Source organism: Protopterus annectens, chromosome 6.part0, assembly GCF_019279795.1.
Source record: "Protopterus annectens isolate FY-2018-M chromosome 6.part0, PAN1.0, whole genome shotgun sequence".
In the NCBI taxonomy this organism is placed as follows: domain Eukaryota; kingdom Metazoa; phylum Chordata; order Ceratodontiformes; family Protopteridae; genus Protopterus; species Protopterus annectens.
Window position 1 is genome coordinate 1,233,827,717 of NC_056737.1, and position 21,996 is coordinate 1,233,849,712.

At 42.1% G+C, this 21,996-nt stretch overlaps 1 non-coding gene across 1 annotated transcript; it reads left to right on the forward strand.

Moving 5' to 3' along the window:
- Positions 1-2,760: 2,760 nt before the first annotated feature.
- On the forward strand, positions 2,761-2,833 carry TRNAV-UAC. Its single transcript has one exon. It is a non-coding gene; the product is annotated as a tRNA-Val (tRNA).
- The last annotated feature ends 19,163 nt before the right edge of the window (positions 2,834-21,996 follow it).

Here is a 21,996-nt window from a genome sequence, read left to right on the forward strand (position 1 = left end):
AGTATTCAGAAGATTTAAATCACCATCTAGTGAAAAATTAGCACATGAAGTTCACCCTTTGTTTTCACCCTCCACTCTGTGTGTTCCTTTATCATCCAATGAAAGGAACCTATAGAAACCAGCTACTTGAATTGTAGATGTATTTCCTTGCACTGTCACTGCTAAATTTCCTGATTTTTTTTTAAGCAACTGATAAGAAGTACCATCCTTCATTCCAGCACCTCTATCCCTCCTTCTACAATTATGAAGTGATTAATATGCTTGGAGGTTCAGGGGCTTTTTGGAGTCACTAAACCATGATTACGTAATAATCCCAATAACAATATTTTTTTCCATAAATAAAATGTATGATGCATTTACTGTTTGTTTTCAGTTAGTCAAGATCCCTGGTCATGTGTTGTTGTACTCATCCAAATTATGGGCCACAGCAAGTGCAAGAGGGAGGGAGAATTATGTATTTTTCCAAGCAGATGGAAGCTGTATAGGAGAGGGCAGTATGGTGCAAGTTGGAGTTAATTGCATCCTGTCCCAGATAAGTTGGGTGAAGGAGTTGAAAAGCATATGTGTTAATATTGTATTTGGGGAATATGATTTAGAACTTATACTTACAAAAAGATTTGTTGCTATGATGTGTAAAGACATTGTGCCAATAAAGGGAGGATTCCTTATTATTTTAATTGTTTGTTTAATGATAAGAGGTAGACTGGTGTAAAGAAATGCTAGGAGAATACACTGGCTTCAAAATCAGGGGCCTGAAGGTGAGTCTTTATCAGTTTAATTTGCATATCAGTCTGCTATTGCAGAACATGGAGGGTAATCAACAGGTACATGGAAGTGTATATTACAAGCAAATAATAATAAAAAAGGAGGGAGAGAAAATCAATTAAGTAAGAAAGAGGAAAGTGTGGTAAAAGTAGATTAGAAAAGGAAAGGAGGAGTGCTAAAACCTGCAAGAACAGGTCGTCATTGTATATATCGGGGAACAAGCTGTATTATTCAGGTTAAGAAAAGGGGATGGCAATTTTCTAGGAGATATGACAAGTTGTTCTTAGGTGTAAATTGCAAGTGGGCTCAGATTACTGAAAATTTAGAATGCAGCATGGTGCATGATAGTAGCCAAGTATAAACTGGAACAGTAGATAGAGCCCCCATGCCTTGGTGTATTTGTTGTGTTCATATACTCTCATCTGGGTTTTACTGCAAGCCCTTTCTCCTCTTCTGCAGGTTGATGCCATCAAGATTTCAAGAGAAGTTAATGTGCCCTCAAATCAGGGTGAGGAAGGCCTTCTCTATGCCCTTGACTTGATAATAGATGATCACAACTGGTTCATTAAATAGAAGAGATAAAGAATTACAAAAGTGCTGTGTTGATAAGTGGGAATGTGTACTGATGGGAGCTCTGAGTTTAATGTTTGTGGCAGTAACATTGGGCCTGTAATTTATTTCATTCATTCCTTCTTTCTTTTTTTTTCTTTTTTCTTCCATAATCTTGTCAAAGGACACTTCTTATCCATGACTTTGGGCAAATGTAAGCAAGACAACATTCAGGCACTTGTATATTTGCAGTAATTAATAAGAAAGATGATTTTAATACATAGAAAGTATGTCATACATATAAAAAAGGGAGAGTACCATGTGAACTCAGACAATAATAACCATAAAAAGTATGTTTTAACATCAAACACAATTCAGTTACACAAGCCATGTACCTTAAGAAACAGTTTTATAGCACAGGATTAACCATGTTACAGATTGAGGCCTTGTGTCCTAGGAGCAGATTTATTTTGTTTATTTTATTAATTATACATTTGTTTACTAGGATAGTCTGCATGGTCAAGAAAGAACTCATTTTCAGCGGGGCCCAGGGAGAAGAGCTCCAGTTACAAACATAATATAAAATAATGTTACAAATATATTACAGTTACATAACAAAGAAAAACAGGAGTTCCATGTTTATGTGGAAAAACAAACAAGTCAGTAATTCAATAACAACAGCAGGTATCTAACTGGTGAAGTAGTATAATACACGTTTTTTTTTACAGTGGTAATAATTCCATAGAATAAAGATAAAAGGAGAAATGAATAAAGCCTACACATTTTTTTTCTGTGTAGGCATCGTGCTGTACTACTTACCTGGCTATGGACATTTCAGTAAGCGCTGCTGAGCGTCGAGCACAGATGCGACAACACGGAAACTTCCATGGCATGCAAATCATCTCATAAGCAGGTGAATCCCATGTGGATGTGGCAGGTAAAGTGATCCAACAAGCAGATAGGTATCTTTCCAGACCCCATGTCAGTGTCTGTAGTGTATATGGAAAAATTCCATGTACAGGAGTGTACACATACAAAAGGGGTTGTAAAAATGTAGATATTTGGACAGAAATGTCAAATCACATACACATATGAGAGAAACTGTCATGTATGTCAAAAAAAATTAAAGGAAATAAGTTAATTTTTTTTAATGATCTGGCCATGTTTGTGTGGCGCTCCGCAGTGTGCAAATATGCTTTATAGAAAAATAAAAAAAAAAAAATTGGAAAAAAACAAATTAATTACTATGTGACAGAAATGTATTACAGGACTATGTACAGAGTCTCTACAATGGTGCATTGGTGCTGTTGCTAACATGGTGGACTCTGAAGCATGTAGTTTCCAGGCTGTGAGCGTAGATGCTTATGCAAATGAAGTGGAGGTACTGAATTGCACGCTCGCTAATTAGCTAGAGACAGAGCGAGATGTTTCAGTGGTAGGTGGATAGGTTCTATAGTGTAGAGGTTATCATGTCTGCTTTACATGCAGAAGGTCCTGAGATCAATCCCCAGTGGAACCATTATGCTAATGCTAGGTAAGAAAATTGGGGTAGGCATGATGAAGAATAACAGATTCAATTCCAGTAACTAAATTCATGGTTTGAGATACCTTTTAATGTGCTCTTGATTGCTTCAGATAAACTACTTCAATTGAGAAAATCCTACTTTGTTGTGCAGCAGTATATCAGTTGATGTATGGATTGCAAGGTCACAGAAACAACTATCAAAATTGTGTAGATTACGTTTGAAATGTGTTTAAACACACAGATGTAAGTATTTTAAAAGAAAACAGCTGCTCTTTTAGTAACTTGTTTACAAGTTGGTCGGTGGCCACAAGGCCTCTGGCAGGTAGATCACTGGGCAGCCTAACCCAGATTCCTCGGTGCCCCAAAGTATGGTCTGGAAAAGCAGCTTATTAACAGGTCAGAACCTGAGGTCTCTGCAGTAGCAATAAGCAGCATCCCTGAGTGGGCTTGAACTACCAACCTTTCAGTCAACTGCTCATTGCATCACAGAGACATTGGTCCAACCCCTGCAAAAGTACAACAAAAAGGTAAACCTCTCCGTCATGCTACAAATTCAAAAGCCAGAGATTTAAATGGCATAAAATATTGTCATCCCACTGGTGATATTATGACTAAACTTTGTGTTAATACCATGGAAAAAATGTCTGATGTGCGTTGTATGTTATGTCTCCTTAAAAACAAGTTAAGAAGTATTACAGTAAGGCTAATGCAGCAATTTGCAAATTGCACACAGGCTGCAATATGGTAGAATTGTGCACTGACACTTGGCAGAGTGTTGCAGGTACCCAGTTTAGGTTTTCCAGCAGGTTGGGTTTGCAGAGACTGAATGGGTTAATGCATCCATAGATGGCTGTTACCTTCTGGTGGGTAAAGCAGGTGAGAAGATGTGCTGGGTATTGATTGATAAGGAAAATGCAAGGCAGGGTAGAAAGAAATGAGATCAAAGTAAAGGTGCCAGTGGAACACGCAGGTATTTGCTTTCTTTGAAAGTGGACTATATCCTGGGTGCCACAGCACATGAGTTAAGCTGGTATAGCTGGCACACAATGGTAGAAAAGCTCAAGAAAGTGGCTGTTAAGTGGTGCCCACACTGACTTGCCATCCCTGGGAACAGATATACTTCTGGTGAGATGTCCAGATGTAGAGCATCCTTTCCAGTAGATTCTTGGGGACAAAGGCTGAGGCACTGCAGGACAAAACACCGTAAGTGGGCAGGCTGACATGAGTAAGAAACCCGGCTTTTAATATTCTAAGACAACCCAAGGAAAAGTTTCAGTGTGTAACACGGAGCTAAAGCATGGCTTCTCGGGTATGCTATTCAGCTAATTGGGTGACATTTCACTGTTCTATCCTTCTTGCCAGTTTTTTAATTAAATAGAGTCACCACTGAGCAGGCACGATGCCTGAGCAGAAAGGGCAATCTGTTTATTTGACAAACTGAAAAGAGTAACTACTAAAAAACAAACTTATTGCACCAGCTCATTAGCATGCCCAAAATGCCATGCTTCACCGTGCATTTTTTTACCTGTAGTTCTTTCTCTGTCATGAATGGTACTTGGAAACAGAAGGTGTTGTGGCTCAGTATAGATGTCATTGCACTTTTCTTCATTTTCAAAACATTGCTGAGTTTTTTTTTTTTTTTTGCTGCTCTCCGTAATCTTAACAAATTCCTCATCTCTTACCAAAGGAGGCCTGACCAGTGTACTCTTTTCTTTTTCCTGATTTATTTGGATGCTGTTGTTTTTTAAATTTCTTTTCCTGTCTATTTTCATTCTTGTGTCTGTTAGTTAGTATCAGTTGCAGCTGAGTAGGTGGTATCACTTCCTTTGTCATGATGCCATGCTCATTATGTCTTCTCCCTGCTAGATCACCATCTGTTGTGATGCAGTCCTTGTTATGTCTTTCTCATTGGCTGGCATCTCAAATGGTCATCGGTTTGCATCCTGACATCACACATTCTAGAACTCCACATTACTTTTTTGCCTGCCATTTCCTTAGTGCCACAAGCACTTAAGACATGGACGGAGCAGCTTCAGAGACAAGAAGAAAGGCGGTCATTGTCCCATTGTACTCATCCCTCATTAGACCCATTATAGAATACAATGCCCCATTTGGTATGTACCTCTCATGACATCTGCAACAACTGGAAAGGCTGCATAAATACATCAGTAAAAGAATCACAGGCCTAAAGCAGATGTCCTATGCTGACCATCTAAAAAAACTCCAACTATACTCTGTCACATATTGTCTACTCAGAGGCGATCTCTGCTTAACATACAAGACCATGTCAAACCTACAGCTGTTGGACATGCTACACTTAAAGAAATCCCAATCCGTCAGAGCCACACACTCCAGGGATTTAAACCTTGTCATCACAATGAACAAAACATGCTGGAGGGATAGGTTCTTGATGCAGAGACTCCCCAGACTCTGGAAGAGACTGCCCATACATGTCAAGCAGACCGCCTCTTTGGACCTCTTCAAAAGGAACCTTGACGATTGGATGGGAGATAGGAAATTCACCCCGGGGATCACATCAGTTGCCCTGCTAGACAAGGGTCCAGGGAACTAAATATTGTGGGAAGAAATAGCCAGGGAATTGTTATGGCTAAGCTTGTATAGGCCCTAGGGTTGATATTCTAGTACCAACCTCTGAACCTATGAATGGAGTAATCATGTCTGCATGTCCCTTTCAAGTAGGCTTAGACCCATGTTGCTGTTTACACAGGATGTAGCTGACACAAGGGGGGGAGGTGTCTACAGACTGGTAAGCACATTTCAGCTCAGTTGCACATGTTTGCGTGGCATGCCACCTGGCTAAGCATGTCTCTACGGAGGATGTGTCCACTAACTTCTAAACCAAGTTTACCTTCAATGCATGTGTCTGTGTGGTGCATTGCCACACTGAGCGTGTTTAAAAAAAAAGGTTTTCAATTAGTTTTTACCCTTGTTTAAGCTAAAATAGGGCAATTAAATGATGCTAATTATATTGTAGGCTGATGGAATGCTTCATAGTTACCCAATTGCACATTATGCACCTACAGTAGAGCTGTTTAAAGTATACATACACCCTACATTCTGATTTTTCCTCAATACTCTGCACAATTGGAGTATAGACTTGGGAATTTTAACTGAGAGAAAGCTAGGGGCTGCAGCACGTCTGCTGCACCTGTATGTGCTAGATGCTGAAGTCAGTGCTGCTGCTGCTGATGATGATGATGACCATAGGCCTAGACAGAGAAGGAGAAGAGTGTTTAGGCCCAGGGTAACCTTCCAGGAGTTACATGAGCTGGAGATTGCAGTGCACTACAGGGTGGACAGGGACCTACTACAAGAACTCACTGATCTCTGCCACCCTCAACTCAGACTCAGAGCCAATAGAGGAGAACCCATCCCAGTGGAAATAAAGGCATGTGTAGCCCTTAGAATAGTAGCTACAGTAATTTCCAAAGACCAACTAGGTACATGATGGGGATCTCAAAGGCATCAGCATCCAGGGTACTCCACCAGTTCCTGGACGCCATGCTACCACATGCCAGTGAGCACATTTCTTTTCCCCTAACTGCAAAGGTGAGGGCCAGCAATATGCAACACTTCTACCATGTAGTACATTACCATGAAGTACTGGGTGTCATAGATTGCACTCATGTACACATCAAGGCACCAACTGGTGAGGACGGTAGAAGCTACGTCAACCGCAAGGAGTACCACACCATCAACTGCCAAGTCATGTTTAATACCCAGTTGTTTAATGCCCAGGACATTATCATGAATGTGTGTACTGGCAGCCCTGGCAGTTATCATGACTCCCATATTTGACATGCATCACAGCTGTACCAGATGTCTGCAAGGGGGGCACATCACACATGGCCATTTACTAGGGGATACTGGCTACGCCCTGGGACCGTGGATGATGACACCCATTAGAAATGCACACACACTCACTGAAGAATGCCATAATGAGGCACACACACACAAACTAGGAACATCATAGAGCTTGTGTTTGGGCCACTGAAGTCATGGTTCCAGTACCTCAATATATCTGGTGCAGCCCTAAAGTACTCTCCAGCCATATGTGCACATATGTTCACAATATGTGCTATGCTACACAATATGATCCTCCGGAAACAGCTGCAGCAGGGTCAGCAAAGGGAAGGGATACACAGCCCCATCACCACTACCTAGGTCACCACAGCCATAGTCACAGGAGGACTTGGAGAAGGAACCCCCTGATGATGTCCCTGTAGGCAGATGTAGGTGTGTCCAGTAGTCCTGGCTTTGCCAGCTTTGACAATACATAGCACATTCACTTACTACCTAGGTCTCTAGAGACTGAGACCTTACTCCTACTCACATATGAATAGTAAACTTAATGCCAGACAACCCACACAACCTGTACCTATCAATGTATTGGCTGTGAACTGCTTGCATCAGTTCTGCCAACTGCTGCATTCACAAGGTAAGTCCCTAACCTGCACACTACTTGTAAGGATTATTATAATATTCTATCGTATGTATGGATTTGTTGCATTTATGCAAGTAAATATAGTGGGCTATTTAGACACAAGTAATATCAACTTTGGACTACAATTACCCAGTCCACTAGTATTTATTCCTTAATATTCACTAGGCCTCATAGTTGGAATATGCACTACATCAGTCAAGGGAGATGTTAAACAGTGGGGTCACATGATAGTTGGGCTACTGTGTATCCCAGCAGAACATGTGTTTCTGTTCTCCCACACCCAACACAGCAGTTTTCTCATATAACCGCTTTAACAGTAGGTCATCTATGGAATATCAGCAGTCCAGGCAAACTCAGGGCAGTGACATAGAAATCGAGTGCACATGGTATGTCTCATTGCAGGAATAACAATGTATATATGTATGCTATTGATTATGTGATGAATAACTACTCTCTGGCTGGCAGCTTGTGTGGTTCAGTGGACTAGGGAAGTTAGCATGGATGATACCACTGATGGTTCAAATCTGGAGGTATTCACATCTTTTGCATGCAACATATTATGTTGGTGTTGTCACAGGCTGTCAGTCTGTGTGTGGTGTAACATTATGAACCTCTTGTGACATATTAATGACATCAGACAACTGGAGAATGCCATGGCTATTTTGAGTGAAGTGCAGTACTGTAGAAACAGGGACAGATAGTGTTCATAACACACAACATCCAAGACAAGAGTGCAGGTAGGTGTGACCTGAGGTCACTTTATAAGTGCTGACAATCCCACTGGGTATGCCTATACACTTAGTTAAACTGACTGCAATCCTGTTACTCCTTGATCAAAATGACCTTTTATGTATAGATATGTCTATACATACATACATACATACATATATGTAAACATACCCATCTGTCACTATCTGTCTTACAGACATAGTATATGTATCGCTATGTATTTTCAAATATATATATATATATATATATATATATTACATGTACCTCCTTGGACTACATGAAGAAAGACATAGAGGAGCTCTTTGACCATGTAGCCCAGGCCGGTATGATCCTGACCTTGAGTAGCATCTTACCCTCACCAAGAATGATGCCACAGTATAAAGACAAAATGATCAATTTTAACAATTGGCTAAGGTATTGGTGTCATTCAAAGGGGATCCAGTGTCTGTCAGCCTGTGATGACATGCTCGACATGCCACGTTGCTTCGCTAGGGATGGCTTGCACCTGTCACCCCTGGGTTTTCGAATACTGGCAAAGGCTCTTGCCTCCCCCATAGTGCCTTTTGTAGGCAAGGCTTAAAAGACAAACCCACCTCCATGGACAACACAAAGAAAAAAAACTAAGGGTAATGCTGCTCAATGCCAGAAGTCTAAACCTCAAGATGCATGCACTCGAGACTCTCCTCAGTATGGAGAATATTGATATCTGTGCAGTAACAGAAGCCTGGTTCAAGGCTCCCGAGAGCAACCCAGTACTAACAGGTTATACTTCATACCATGCTTTCTGGCCCTAAAGCTTGGACCGAACCACAAAAGGAGGGGGAGTATCCATATTTATCAAAGATACCCACACCTCCAGGTTTATGGCACTGCACGAAGCATCGTAGACCATCCATGTGCAACTAACAGTGGGCAAAACTGCCTTTCAGTTTGTAGCCTGCTACAGACCACCCTCCCAAACACAGGAACCTCACTCAGCTTTCCTGAGAACACTGGAGAATATGAAGGTCTCTCCAAACACCATTATATTGGGTGACTTCAACTACCCAAACATTGATTGGGAAAACTACTCAAGCCCAAACACCCTTGCCCAACGGTTCCTAGAATTTATAAACTCAAATGCTATGGAACAACTGGTCACCACTCCCACAAGAGGGGAAAACATATTGGATCTGGTCATCACCAACATGGGGTCTCTATGTTCCACACCAGAAGTATACCCCTCATTGGTAAGATCAGACCATAAACTAATCTCACTGGACATCCATATTCCATCCCCACCCCTAGCCAAGGAAACCACGTTGTAGAAATTCTCAAAAGCAAACTTCACACTTCTCAAAACCGAGGTGGAATCCTTCAAAGCCCCCGGGCCAGTGGAAAATACGGCCCAAAATGCAGAATCCTTTACAAAAGCATTCTATGGACACCTACAGGAATGCATGGAGCATGCTATCCCAAATAAAACCAAGACTCACTCCTCCAAAGGCAGGAGACCGGTCTGGTGGACCCCGGCCATAAATAAGCTATACAACAGAAGGAGAAAGCTACTACATGATAGAGCAAAATCCCAAAAAGGGAAGGAGTCTCTAATCAGTACTAGCAAGAAACTACGATCCCTCATAAAATCATCTAAGGCCAGCTTCAAAAGAAAAATTGCACAAGACACTAAAGATAATCACAAGGCCTTCTTTAGTTATGTCAGAAACCTGGGAGGCAACTCCCAGATATGCTCTGAGTTAGTGCAAAATGACAAAAAATACACTGAAACCACAGACATTACCAACATACTGGCAGAAAGGTTCAGTGCAAACTTCTCCCCCCTTTCCCCTCCAAAAGAGCAAATGTCTATCCCAACAGAGTGTAGCCTTCCTGAGATCACAGATGCACAAGTGAGAGCTGCCCTCTCCAAAGCAAAAAACACAGCATCAATGGGACCAGATGGTGTCCCAGGCTGCGTCTTCCATGAGCTCTAAGAAGAACTAAACCCTCATATAAAGTCACTGTTCAATCTCAGCCTTACTACAGGATACGTACCCAAGGAATGGCGTACAGCAACACTGGTCCCACTCCACAAAGGTGGTGCCACAACAGACCCCGGAAACTATCACCCTATAAGCCTGACTAGCCTGGTCTGCAAAGCTATGGAGCGTATCATCATGGAAATCATAAACAAAGACATTGGGAACCTCCAGACACTGGATCCTACCCAATTCAGCTTTGTTAAGGACAGATCTTGCCTCTTGAACCTGGTCAACCTCTTTGAAACAGTTACCAAAGCCATAGATGAAGGGAAGGTAGTCCACAAAGCCTACCTGGACCTCGCAAAAGCTTTTGACACAATACCCCACTCGGGCATCATAAATAAGCTCACCAGCTTAAATATCAACCCCTATGTCACAAGGTGGGTTTCAAACTGGCTCAGGGATAGAACCCACATGGTCAGAATAGCAGGTGCCATGTCAAACTCTAAACAAGTTACAAGTGGCATCCCACAAGGCTCAGTCCTGGGACCTCTCTTGTTCGGTATATATTTGTCAGAGGTACAGGCTAACACGGGTGGACTATGGCTGACCAAGTTCGCAGATGACTGCAAATTGGGGGCCATAATCGACTCTCTGGCTGACACAAGCATCCTCCAAAAGGGTCTCACAGAGACGGATAACAGGTGCCAGAGCCATGGCCTAAAGCTAAATGCCAAAAAGTGCATAGTCATCCCCTTTGGGAAAAACAAAGTGCCCACAAATTACCACATAGGTGGTAATCCATTAAGTACTGAAGAAGTAATTAGGGACTTGGGGACCCAAGTAGATAGCAATCTCTCCTTTGACAATCATGTTGCCAAAGTGGTTAGAAAGACCTGCTATATAGACCACCTTATCATGAAAGGATTCACATCTAGATCAAGAGATGTCATTGTGCCCCTCTACTCATCACTTATCAGGCCCATAATTGAATACAATGTCCCATTTGGGATGTACCTTACCTGACACCTGCAGCAACTGGAAAGACCCCAAAAGTACCTCACCAAGAGGATCAAGGGGCTCAAACACATGCCCTATGCAGCTCGGCTAAAGAAATTCCAGCTCTACTCAGTTGCATACCGCCTACTCAGAGGCGATCTGTGTCTGACGTATAAAGCCATGTCCAACCGAGAATTAATGGACATGCTTCACCTCAGGAAATCCAAATCCCTTAGAGCTACACGCTCTAGGGACTTGAACCTCAGCACAGAAATAAATAGGACATGCTGGAGGGACAGATTCATATCCCAGAGGCTCCCCTCACTCTGGAGTGTTTGTAGGCACTCCTTGCAATGAAGATGTGGATGCCCGTGCATGCACAGAGGACTTGTTCAACTTTGCTGACATTACATTGGCCTCGCAAGCATACAATGCCTATCAAACAACTAGACACCACACTGGTTGTTGTGTGACATGATGTGGGAACACAGACATGTTTATTGGAGACATAACTGTACAGCATGACATGCCTAGACATGTAGCAGGTGGACACACATTGGGCAAAGGTGGCCAGTCTGCTGTATTAGGCCTCACAATCATGTCATGCAGATATGCACCAGTAATCTGTTGAAGGGCAGGATGCAGGAAGTGCTGTGAAAGGGTCACCTATCATGGCTCTCCACCAGTGTGCTGATTGTTACAGTAAGACTGAACATCTCTGTCAATAGATATTGTACATTATATTGTGGCATTACAGCAGTGCTGCTAATCCCCCTCTTGTCAGTTTCCTAGTGACATATTACCAACCCCGGAACAGACAGTATAACACATGCAAATGCCAACTGATTTCTCAGGCTGCTAATCAAGGCATCTTCTTGTAAAAGTGTATGTGAAGCCTACAGAGCCTTTCATGATGTAGAACAGCTATGTGGATGAACAAACAGGCTGTGTCCTGCTTGTAATCATGGGATTCATAGTATCGTTTTGCGTGTTTTGTCAAAAAATGTATCGGGGCATGGTATCCCATGTGAGAGTGGTGTCGGTGAGACCAGCATTAGTAGTTTCCAGGCACCAGCAGTTCTGTGGACTCTCCTGCTTACCACAGTCTTCACAAGGTAATTGCATCCCTGCAGTACACACCATTTGGGTAGTGTCCAACTGCAGAATACCTGTGTAAAACTTCCACCTTACCTTTAAAGGTTGTACATATTATACTTCCCTAACATGCTTGTCTGCTCTCTGTACACACACCTTAGATGGCTCTTTTCTTGGAACATACTGGAAGCAACTGCATTACCTAGTTGCACAAAGGACAACTAGCATGTAATACCAAGCAATGTCCCCAGATCTCTGAGTCATGTGAAGTGCCATGAAAGGAGTTAGCATGGATACGAGCAGTAACACTGGTGTACACCTACTAACACTGGATCACACACTGTTTGTTATGCTCAAGGCCACATCATGGTTACTGACTCTAACTGGTGGACATCATTGAGTGTTACACTATGTAATGGATGAAGAAGGGAATATTACTCACTCTACCTACCATGGCCTGACAAGGTTTTTGACAATATTAGGCCAGCAAACCTTGCTGGAAACCATGTAGGTTATCTACAGAGTGTTATGTCAGCTGGTGGATAGGCATGTGTCTGACAGTCATAATCTGGGAAGATAGCATTGGGAGACCTATGCTGCAATGACACCAGTCACCAGTGGATTTCCCCAGACATCACTGATGGCATATCCCTTCCACCCATTCCCTTCCTGCAGTCACAGCCACTGTCAGTGCCCTCTGACTGGCTATATTAGCAGGTGATTGCATACCAGGAGCTGTCACTGAATCTCACACAGAAGCAAAAGTTACCCAGGATGACCTGTGACATGCATTCAGTTGCTGGCTGAGCCACTGACAAACACTAAAGGCCAATGACTGCACAATACCATCCTTTAGAAAGTCATCCACCCATGGGAAATATAGTAGTGTCCAAACACCACACACAGTTGAGCCATTACTCATGGATGCATGGACACAGACAGAAATGTAGCCTTTGACTTTCAATGGATGGTGACATGTAGGGATGCATTCAATGTTGTACAACCTAAACAGACAGGTCTTTGATTCAACTCCCAGACTATCATTGCCATAGGGAATGTGGCACTCATCACACCTATCATTGTGTACAATGGCACCCTTGCTATGTCACTGCACAGGCATATCTTACAACTGTAGCAGGCACACAAGTTCCATGGTACAGCAATAAACATTGCAGGTAACATGTCCTATGGAGTCCATGCCAAGACAGTGCATGTGTAGTCTGTCTCATAAATGCTTTGTAGGGGATGTGTATGGCTGCCATACAGGGAAGTGTCAGATCCCACTGTGTACCTTCCATGCATCTGTGACAGGAGTAACACATGTCTTAACCATCTTGCATCCCTACACCGTCACTGTGGTATATATAGTGCATGCTGGAGAGACAGGTATGTAAAACAGGCCATACACCCTATATGTAACAGGCCCCCCATGCATGTGAAGCACACATGTGTTGTGACACACATCATGTTCCGGTTATATCATGGGACACAGAACAAGACAATCATAGCTGTTGTCAGACAAATGTCTGTACTGGACACAGGAAATCTACAGATGCATCATCCCTAGCACCACAACTTGTAGACGTGCTAGATCCCACAATCCTGGTGACATCTATTAAGAGAATCAGACCTTTTCACAGATTAGGATGCATGAGTACGCTGAATGATGGCATTGTCCTTGTTAGCCTGTTACACACATATGGACTTATGGAAACATGCACCTATAGTGCTGTACCTTGCTGAGGACATATTTCTTCTGTACTGACATTCTATCCTGTGCTGTGACATCTATGGCTTTATTGCTGCTGTGTATCCATTGTTGTCTCCAACAGCATCTTGAAACAGAAACATAAATAGGTCCATGACACACATTTCATTGTGTAAATATACAGCCATTATAACATCATACAACACAAGGTGCATAAAATTATGTGGCTTACTCCTTAAAAATGTCAGCATACAGTATCTGTCAATAACCGCTACTAGTGGCATGGCAAAACAATGCATTACACAAATACATGCTAATTTATATCGTCACCCTGTGCATTAGACACATAGCTTCATTTCCATGCATTAGTGATGAGGATGACAGGGATGTGGCACAGGTATCACCACTTTCACAGGGTGTTGTGTGGAGTTGCAGGAGGCCTAAGGTGACCCAAAAGGTTGACAGCATGTGTGTGAGTCAGTAAGGGAAGCAGGCAAGATGGAACATGGAATTATGGTGTGTGTCTGTAGGTGACCTGCATTTGACAGTGGTGTGTGAGTGTGTGCGTGTACACAGTCAAGCTCAGTGCTAACCCTATATGTGTGTATGTTGGACAGCTTTGAACCCTGCATGGTAGAGCTGACAGTTCACTGTTTCTAGCCCTAACATGGGAACTGACTCTGCCAGGGGTTGCACTGGCACCTCCATGCACAAGTTCAGAAGCTATGCTAGTACCTGACAGTGACTTCTGTCTGCTGGGATGGTTTCCTCCATGGGAACACCCAGGACCAGGAGCCCATGGCCTGCCCACACTCCCCTCTGTACCACTGGATGCACTGCTACTACAGGAGCATGATTGTGCACAGCCATGTAGACTCTCAGCAGATGGGGTTGCTGACCTACATCCTCAAGGCTAACACTCAACCCCAACCACACATTCCAGTACAGGCACTGTGCATTCCAAGACAGACAGTGTCTCAGCCCACCTTCTGTCCACTGCATCAGTGAACGGATCTAGAGTGTCACCAATGTGGTGTAGGCAGTTACGGATGTCAGACTGTGCTGCATCCATAACCCTGAGCATACACCTGGAGTTCCTTTCAGAATGTGCCTGTGCCTCTATGATGGCCTGAAACATACACTGAGTGAGCTGTGATGTGACACCTGCAACAGTTGGTGGAAGGACAGGAGGCATGCTATGAACACCCCTATAAATCCGCATGTGTGAAACCTCACCAACTCTCTAGTTATGGTCAGTGTCTACACTCACTAGAGCCATAGTTGCTATACTTTCCTGTTCAATGTCCCCAACTTCTGACTGTCCAGTATTTGTGGCCTCTGGGGAGGGTATGTGTAGGCATACTGACTGTGTGCGGTGACAATGGGGACAGAGGAGTGATGTCAACCTCTGGGACATATTCAGCCCCTGAAACCCCCACCTGTGCCTCATTGTGGACACCATCATCATCATCAGAGTCTGAAGAGACACTGACTTCAGGTTGTGTAGGGGACAGAGACCAATGCTCTGGTCACCTGTGATAAGGCAGAAAAAAGCAATACATTAATGCCTACACTATTATGCTCTGCAGTACTATGTTGCAATAAATCTACAGCTCTATACACTGTTGTCACTATTACTGATCTGTTGAAATCCCAAGCTGATATCATAGGACAAGAGGACATTACTATTTCCACAGACAGCTGTAGTTACTTATAAATAAAAGCTCTTTACACAGCAATCTCATCAGCAAAAATGAGGTACATTATTGACATTTGTGAAGACTCTGCACAATTGACACATATGGCAATCTGCAATGTCTTGACAATACTGTCCCATCTATCAGTGTGGTGATACCTCAAGGCATACATATGACTGTAGCATGTGTACAATTGTAAAATATCTGTGCAGTTGGCAATCATGCTGTCAGTACCACACTGCATGCAGTAGGCCTGGGATGACACTTTATAAATTAAATTGCTGTAAACTTACATCTATAACAAAACAGTGTCATGCTTACCAAGAGCAGGGCCATGCCCTTGTCCAATACCTAATGGACTTGTGCAAAGTAGAAGGTGAGGTAATGTCAGTACCACTGCATGTTGCAGCACAACAAGGTAATACATCCATATACCTCACATTTACAGTAGCTAATATGTTAATTATTGTATCTCTCAACATCTGAGCATGAGAGCCAAACTGCATTTAAACCCCCTCACAAAGAACACAGACCTGACACCCTTGTAAGAGTATGTACACTCTGACACACTGAATGCTACAGTATTGTGATGGTGATCAAACTAAGCTTACCTGCAAGCTCCTCTGCCATGGAAACTGTGGATCCCACATCCATGATGTGTGATGTGATGGATGCCTGGGAGCTGGTGTGTGTGCCTAGGTTCACCAGGAATTCCTCATTGGCTGAGAGTGGTTGTTCTGTTGCTGGCCTTCCACTGGTAACTGCACTATCATCAGCCAAAGGCATGAAGCCATTGTACAAGATATAAGGCCTCCATGCAAATTACAAGCCCTTTCTGATATGTTGTGCATTGGAGTGAAGAGACAACTTCACCACAGAAGGTAGGTCTGTAGCAGCTACTGTTACATAGAGATTATGTGCTACAGACTTCAGCTGCTGCTGCAGGTAATAGGCCTAGGCAGAGAGTGTAAACACTTTGGAGGACAACCAGCTATAGGTGTGATTGTGGCAGCTGCTAGCCTTGTAATAGAGGCAGAGTCAGAGTGAGGGTACCCATTCCACTCCAATTAAGGCATGTGTTTAAGGCAAGTATGTTAGGCAATTGTAGGATTAACAGAGAACTAGTCTACATGTTTGTTGTTTCCTTGAGCAACGTAGCAGATAAATATAACATTATGGCCTCCATTTGGGCAACTGTCAAGCCATTTGTTACAGTCTGGTCCTCATTTGGAATGTGTATGGTGGCAGTCTTTCTTACAAGCAGGGGATTCATATATGTATGTTAGTTGTGCAGCTGTAATAATCTGCACTGTGAGTTTGAAAGAATTGTGTACTGCACTCATATTAGTGGACCTCATTTGCATTACCTGAGTTAAAATTCTCTGTGAATGCATATTAATGCATGATGTGGCACTTTATGCACTTATAGTTGTGCTATAGGGATATGTGTGAAATGTGTTCCTATCTGCAGGCCTATGACTTCCATCAGTGACAAGCAGACATTTCATTTGTAATGCATTGTGTAGAGAAAGAGCGCATGACTCAGTAATTAATTGCTGTCTTCACAATAATGTTAAGTAAATGCTACACACCACTGGATTTGATCCCCGGATTCTGTGTGGCAAAATGTACTGTTTGCAAGGCATTTAACAGGCTGAGCTGCTGAGTCACTGTTACAGCAGGTGTATTTGCAAGATGTAAATACACACATACAGGCCGTTACATAATTTTTTTACAGCCATCGTTATGTGTATGGCCTTATATGGATATGTTTATGCACAAGGTTCCCTGTTCTACATGTTCTTTGCCAGTAATGCCTTAGCAGGTGTACTTGTAAATGTTGCTGATAAAAGGGGACATTTACCAGCTATTAGAGAACTCACTTACATCCATTCTTATGTGTTTGGCTTTCTAGTGGTGTACTCTTGCACCAGACTCCAAGGTGCACTCCCAATTTTTCTATTTATCTTTAAGCAAGTTTGCATGATGCAGTGCAATGTGCTACTCTGCTGAAACACTCGTATTAACTTAACTTGCAATTACTATGTTTTGCTTAAACCACCTGCTTTAATTAAAAGCTTTGTGGCGTGGCATGTTAATGCAGTGGTCTGTAGGTGAGATGGTCTTGGGTTCGAAATAGGTGACAGTTTATTATTTAAAACACGTATACCAAATAGCTCCACTTAGCTGAGCTTAGCAGAGCTGTACAATGCATTGCATCATGCAGCATCACACTAAAAATATATAAAGAAAAGAAAAATGGGGAAAGAGGAAAGTAGTAAAATGGGGGGGCAAGCAGGGGGGGGAACACAGTGAAAGGCAGATAGGTATGTGCAGGAAGGGTGTAGGAAAGAACCATAGCACTTCATTTCTTGTACAGCAACAGCTGTGCACTTTGACAGATTTTGTAGCTGAGTTTGGACTATCAACCTCCTGAGAGAGTGGTGATGACAGCATAATTGGGAGGGGGAGGTGAACACCTTGGATGGGGAGGGTGTTGTGGAATCTCAGTCCAATGTGCCTTCACAAGGTAGCAGCATGACTCACTTCCCCACCCAGGAGACTGTCAATACTGCTCCATTATTGCCCCATGGGTGACAGTGGTGGAGGCTGGGCTCTGGGGTGAGCCTGCCCCTCCAGGGTGGCCAGCATGCCTTCCATCCAATGCAGGTGTCATATAAACCCATGCATGACAATTCCATGCACCAAACTTGACAGTTCATTATGGGTGACACCTCCACCTCCACTGCCGCTCCCAGAGGGGGGCCGAGCCCCATCCCATTGGATGGTACTACCCAACACCACCGGTAATGCTGGGGCAGCAGAGGGGGCACTGCCAGTCTGGGTTTCAGATGTGCTTGGACCAGGTGCTACGGCCGGACGAGGCAAAATAGGTGGATCACGTGGAATTAGCCAACCATGATGCATTGTAGTAAAGCAGTTAGAACAATAAGTTAGGTTAGTAATAACCATACCAATGTTAGTATTAACAGAATGTAACATAAATATTTATTAATCCAAATACATACTAAGGTATATTATGTGTCACACAACATTAAGTAACATAGTCAGTTTGTTAACAGCAAGTTAGTATGAATTAAACCATTAGGCCAACACAACAGTTAGTTTAACAAAATATGTTCTTATTGAATCACAATAATAAATAACAATAATAAATTAAAGTTTACAAAATATAGTTATTTTAACAAAATATATTAATATGAAATTATAATGAATAAAAATAAACTAATGTTTAACAAGATATAGTTAGTTTAACAAAATATATTAATATTAAATCATAATAATAAGTAACAATAATAAATTAAAAAAAAGGGGTGGGGAGAGAGAGAAAAACATACCATTAGTGACATTGCAGATAATATCCCTGAAAACACTAGCAATACATAGTTCTACAAGTGCGTAGTGTCAGTTGTGAGAACAGAGACTGCAATTCTTCTATAGCTGATGTAGCACATACATACCTCTTAAGCTGTTAGCATGGGACAGTATGTGTCAAGCACTAACAAATGCAGGTGCACAACTACACAGAACAGTTTCACATAATGTGGACTTGTATAACTACCAAGGTAACTACCAAGGTGTTCAGGTGTTCTGTAAATGTTCTGTAAATGTATTTGTAATACATTGCATTTGAGGTAATCATTTATCTGGTAATCATGTAACAGATTAGGCAGCTCTAATTACATTACGAAAATTCGTGACACTTGAGAGGCATGTTTGTTTACATTAAGTAAACTAGACAGCTGTTATGCCTTAGTTGGCAGGCATGGGAGTATAACCCACTAACTGTGACTGCAGGGGACATCTGCAAATACAATTGACTGCAGAAACTCAGAACAGATATGCAATGACTACAACCCTATTGGAAATATTAAGACAAGTTTATTTAGGGAACCACAATGCTACTTAACACTTTATTTGTATTGCTGTTAATTCTCTGTGAAATCTACACACACACACACACACACACACACACACACACACACACACACACACACACACACACACACACACACACACACACTATCTGCTCATAAAGTTAGCTACCTTAGTCATATATCTTTTTTTTTCCTGGAGTCGAAGAAAATGTGAGCATTATGTGACTGAAATTGGCCTGGAGACAACCTTACACCATACTATGAGTCGTGCAATATATTTTACAGGGCATTCCTTTTGCATTGTAAAGCTATTATGGTTTTACACTTGACTACAGTGACAGTAGAACACAAATGCAATGAATACAGGCGTGCTGCAAATATTAAGACATATTTATTTAGGAATCCACAATGTTACTTAGCACTTTATTAGTATTGCTGATAATTCTTTGTGACATCTACACACACTATCTGCTCGTAAAGTGGGCTACCTCACACATATATAGCTTTTGTTCCTGGAGTGGAAGAAAATGAGAGCACTATGTGAATTGTATTTGGCCTGGAGACAGCCTTGAACCATACTATGAGTTGATCAATACATTTATTCAGGCCATTAGTTTTGCATTCTACAGCTAATACAGTTGTACACTTGACTGCAGCAACCTTACCATAGACATGCAATGCATACAGCTCTAGTGCAACTATATTATGACACCACAATCCTGCTGTATACCATTTTGGCTTATTGTTATTGGTATTGTTTATTGTTTATTGCAGTACAGTTGTTATTCATTTATTGCACTACAGTTCTAATTGTCCATTTATTGCACTACAGTTTTTATTGTTTATTCTTTATTGCAGTACATTTGTTTATTCTTTATTGCTTAATGAACTACAGTTAGCACAATATATCTGTACTTACCACACTCGTGATGTAACCTGGCTAGACAGCCAGCATGGGACTGAATATAGCAAATCCTCTCAGCTGCAGCTTTTGGGAGAGAAGCACACCATTATGTATACTAGTTTTGCACACATTCAGCTTGCATTTTGGTAAAACAGTAGAAATATACTTACATATTTGTGCAGCATTCTCAGCCCTACCCTCTTGGATCCAGGTGTCCAATGTCCCCCTCTTTCTCTGCTTCAGGTCATCATAGTGGTAACAACACTGGTCACCAGTGGGGGGATACCAGTGGCAGTGGTAAGATCCCTGGCCAAACAATCCCAGGCCTCAGCCTTACACTCTGAGCCCTGGTAACCACCCTGAAGTAGCCTAGGTTCATAAATACATATGAGGAGCCCAACAAAAACCCTGGACTCCTGCACACCCCATCTCTGTGCCTGAAAGCATGCACCCTCTGCAACAATGGCTGGCATATCAGTAGATAAGCAGACTCCAACAAATGGTGCAGAATTCCTGCCTATTGGCCTTAATATAGGCTATTTTCCCACCCTTACACGTCATTTAGCAACATTCAAAAAAGTGCCATGGTGCTTAGCATCGCACAGACCAACTAACTGAAGCTGAGCATCACGAAAACCTGCACAACCATGGTTTTAGTGAAGCTTAGCAATACGCAAACTATATTAACCATTAACTACATTTAAGCAGTGCTTAGCACTGTATAGCTCTCCTAAATGTAAAAATATCGATTTTAATTTAAAAGACATTTTACATTGCACTCAGTAAAGATGTATGCCAGGGACTCAAACCCAGGAACTACAAAGCTTTAGACTGTCACTCTACCCATTTAGCTACTGGGATAGTATATATAGTATTATACATTCACATATACTACTTAGCAATCGTGGCACACCGTACAAATGGGCTTAAACAGGCTTAAACATAAGCAGATATACGTAATTAATTTCATCTGGTTTCTATATTTAGATGTCTGGCAGGTGTCAACTGTCTATATCTAAGTGCAGCTAGGCATTGTTGCACTCCACACTGTGCCTTGTGAATGGACGATAAAAAAAAAATTAAAAAACAAAAAAAAGTAATTTATAAATTTAAACCAAAAACTATTAATACACAGCACATTTCAAAAGTAGCATGCAAGATTGCATGGAGCCTCAACATATACATGGATTCTCTACACTCTACACAGATTCAATATCCCTGTTACTAAGCTCTCCCTTGACAGCATGCCATAATTCATACGCAAGATGCTCTGCTGGGGAGGAACTATGGCTGTGTACACAGGTACATTCCATGTAAGCTCTTCACAGAGCCTATATGGATTTTATTAAATCTTGGCAAAAGATAAACATTGTTAGAAGAGTAAGGGGAGAGGCTAGTAAGTGAGGATTGGAGAAACAGATCTTTTTATTGAGCATTTTCTGTTAGTATTACTTAAGATGTGGTCATAAAGTCAACTTGAAGAGGATTAAGCAGTGAAGTGAAAGTAGCATAAAGGAAAAAGTATAAAGGTGACATTAGCCAGGAGCATAACAGGAGCACAGCCATACATTATATGTTGTCTTAAAGCACATTTGAAGTCTACTAGGCAGGGAATTGTTCTGGTAGAAAGGGGAGTGAGTTCCAAACCTTTGCAGCAGAATAAGAGTATAGGCACTGCCCTGGTATTTTAGAGGGCTTGG